Source organism: Puma concolor, chromosome C1 (assembly GCF_028749965.1).
Source record: "Puma concolor isolate L17-30 chromosome C1, mPumCon1.1.hap2, whole genome shotgun sequence".
In the NCBI taxonomy this organism is placed as follows: Eukaryota; Metazoa; Chordata; class Mammalia; order Carnivora; family Felidae; genus Puma; species Puma concolor.
In genome coordinates this window covers 20,856,758-20,860,599 of record NC_141674.1, presented here as the reverse complement: position 1 = coordinate 20,860,599, position 3,842 = coordinate 20,856,758, and positions in this window count along the sequence as shown.

Genomic DNA, 3,842 nt, shown 5'->3' with positions numbered 1-3,842 from the left:
TCCATTTTTCTTAGATTCAAAATGAGCAAAATCATTTTATTAAAAGTCAGGATAGTATGTAGTTAGTTTTAAGACAGAGAGGGAGTACTAGGAATGGGCACATGAGGTGAGCTTCTAAGATGCTGGTAGCAGTCTTTCTTGATTTGGGTGGTGATTATATGTATGTGTTTACTTTGTGAAAATTCATCAAGTCATATACATGTGATGTGTCCTCTTCTGAAGTATGCTATGCTTCAGTAAATAAGTTTCATATTTTAAAAATAGAGTGTCATTATGACCAATATGGTAATCTTTCTAGGGAATGGGAAGGGTCAATGGAGATACAGTATTCCCTTAGGTTGCAGTGAAGGCTGCATTCAAATTAGGATTCATCATACATTGCTAGTGGAAATGCAAAATCTTACAGCCACTTTGGGAAACAGTTTGGTAGTTTTTTAGATGAAACAAATTTACCATATGATCCAGCAATCCCATTCCTAGGTATTTTACCCAAGAGAAATGAAAACACATTTTTATATAAAGATCTGTACATAAATGTGTAAAACAGCTTTATTCATAATAAACCAAAGCTGGAAATAACTCAAATTTCCATCAGCTACTGAATAGGTAAACAAATTGTGGTACATTCATACAATGGAACACTATTCAGCTATAAAAAGGATCAGACTACTGAAACATGGAATGGATTAGTGAGACATGCCCAACACGGACGAATCTCAAAAGCATATGCTAAATGAAAGAAGTCAGGCACACAATCATATTGTGTGACTCCATTTATGAGACATTCCAGAAAAGGCAAAACTGTAGGGATAGAAATCAAATTAACGGTTACGGGGAGGGGGGGGGATGGAGTTGGGGGCAGGGGATTAACTGCCAAGGGGCATAAGGGCAGTTTTGAGGTTGATAGAAATGTTTTATGTCTTGATTGTGGTGATTACACAACTGTATACATCCATCAAAACTCCTTAATCTATCTACTAAGATGGGTAAATTTTATTGTATGCAAATTATATCTTATTAAACTTAAAAAAAAAAGGCAGTGCGGTGAGAAGAGCCAGCACAATGAAGTGGCATTCATGAGATGGGTAGTGTGGAGTTGCAAAAAGGATATACAAGTTGTGGGTTGCATGAATGTTCTGAGGGCCTAAAAGTGATCTTGGGATAAGGTAACAATGGAAGCAAAAAACAAGTGAACATCCATGTTTATTCCAATGTGTGACTCTATTACTTTCCCTCTCAGGAGACAGAAAATGTAGATTCTGTAGAAGCCATCCAAAATAATCGCTTGCAAAATCTAGCGCATGCTATGTGCCAAGTACTGTCCTAAAGACTTCTTGTATTATTTAATCCTCACAACCCTAAGTAGAGACAGAACTCAAACCCAGGCAGCCTGACTTCAGAGCTAACCATAGCCTGACACGATGTCACTTTTCAAGTAGAATTGATAACCCTGTTGCAGAGACAACCTGGCAAACGGGAGTAGGCAAAGTAGTCATTGATTCCAGTAAGAGCTAAGGAATACGCATTGCTTTCCCCAAATTGATAACTTTCATTTTCGGCTTCAAAATCTAGAGGTTTTACTCAATCGTATAGGCCAAAGGGCAATGTGGTAGCCAGCCTACAAGATGGACCCCAATGATTCTTACCTCCTGGTATGTACCCACATGGGTGACACCATCCCACATTGAATAGTGTCAATAATTTGACCTCTGTAACCAGTAAGCTATTGTAGAAATGATGGAGAGTGACATCTGAAGGTAGATCATGAAAGACATTGCAGCTTCTACCTTGCTCTCTTGGTTTTAGTCTGGTTCCAAAATCTACTCCCTTTCTTGGCTGATTATATTTTTTAAGATAGCCACCACAATAGCTATTCAACGTGCTCTTCTACTTTGTCATCTTCTCATTAAGAGAAGGGATTTATGTCCGCTCCCCTCAAGTCTGGATGGACTTCTGTTCGACCAATAGAGTACTGCAGAAGTAAGGTAATATGACTTCTGAGGACAGGTCAGAAAATGTATGCATCTGCAGCTTTGTTTACTGAATCCCTTCACTTGTGTTTGGGAGTCTGGACCCACCACGGAAGAAGTCTGATTACCTTGACCCACCATGCTGGGGAAGGCCAAGCTATATATGGAGGGGTCCCAGGTCAGTGCTCCAGTCAGCATTACTGGACTTCCAGAATCCCAGCCCGAGCACTAAATATACAAATAAACAACCTTTAGAGATGATTCCAGCCCCAGGAAGTATCCCTCAGCTTTTGAATCTTCCCAACTGAGGACCCAGACATTGTAGAATAAAGACCAGTCAGCCCCACAGTGCCCTGTCCAAATTCTTGATCAACAGAGTCTGTGGGCATATTTAAATGCTTGCTTTAAGCCACTAAATTTTGGGGTAGTTTGTTATATAGAAACAATAAGCAGGATATCCTGCAACTCCTGACAGTTTGGGCCTTCCCAAAAACGGCCCCTCCTCCAAGACCTTTGAGCTGGCTGTTAGTCGAAGACAGCTATACTGCAGGTAACTTATGATCTTAAACCGAAAGAATGGAACTAAAGCCCTAAACTTTGAGGGTTGAGTGGCTGAAGACCTTCCTGAAGAACTAAATATCCTTCTCTGTTTATACTCTATACTTCCCCTACAGTGATTTTTAAGGCTGAGAAAATGGATAAATGGATTTACACAATGAAGATGGTCATAAACATAGCCTACCACCGCCTTTTCTAATTTTTTTTTCAACGTTTATTTATTTTTGGGACAGAGAGAGACAGAGCATGAACGGGGAAGGGGCAGAGAGAGGGAGACACAGAATCGGAAACAGGCTCCAGGCTCTGAGCCATCAGCCCAGAGCCTGACGCGGGGCTCGAACTCACAGACCGCGAGATCGTGACCTGGCTGAAGTTGGACGCTTAACCGACTGTGCCACCCAGGCGCCCCTCCACCGCCTTTTCTTTTTCGGGCTGCTGTAACAAAGTTTCACAGACTGCATAGCTTGTGAACAACAGAAATTCATTTCTCAAGAGTTCTGGAGGCTGAGAAGTTCAAGATCAAGTGAACAGCCAGGTTACGCTCTAGTGATGGCCCTCTTTCTGGTCCACAGTCAGTGCCTTCTAGCTGGGTCCTCACATGGTGGTAGAGATAACGTATCTAATTCCATTTGTGAAGGCAGGGCCCAAGCACCTTCCAAAGACAGGCTCCACCTCTTAATACTATCGTCTTTGGGGGTTAGGATTTCAACACATCAATTTGGGGGGAGAACCCCCCCAAATTCAGGCCATAGTACCTACAAAATAAAACTTTCTTCAATTTATTGAGAGAAAATAAGTTGTCGCTGAGTCTACAGAATGACCAGGATGTGGCAGTGACAATGTCTGAGAGTCACCTGTTATTAATTTAAAAAATTACCAGCACCAAAGATTCAAACTAATACATTCCTCTCCTTGAGATGGTATCTCAAAATCTTCTCACTCATACCTTATGAAGATTCATCCTGTGTTGTATTTTGACTCACAATGGTGAATATAAAATCAAGGAACAGTGGTGGTGTCCAATATTTCACCAAATAGAAGCCCCATGAGGAAATAAATTTTCTTCACTGCTGTATTCTCATTGCCTAGCATAGCGTTTATAACAAAGCAAGCACTTAAACTGGAAAATAAAATCACAGAAGAAAAAAAGAGAATGGGTTTATTCTCTGATGGATATGAAGCTCCCTATTACCACAGTTAGGCTTTTAATTGTTTAAGTCAACAAGCAAGACAAACTATTTTCTCGGCTGAAGGGCATAATGGGATATGCCTACTGGTAAACCAGCAATCAATCAATCAATCACCCAACAATAC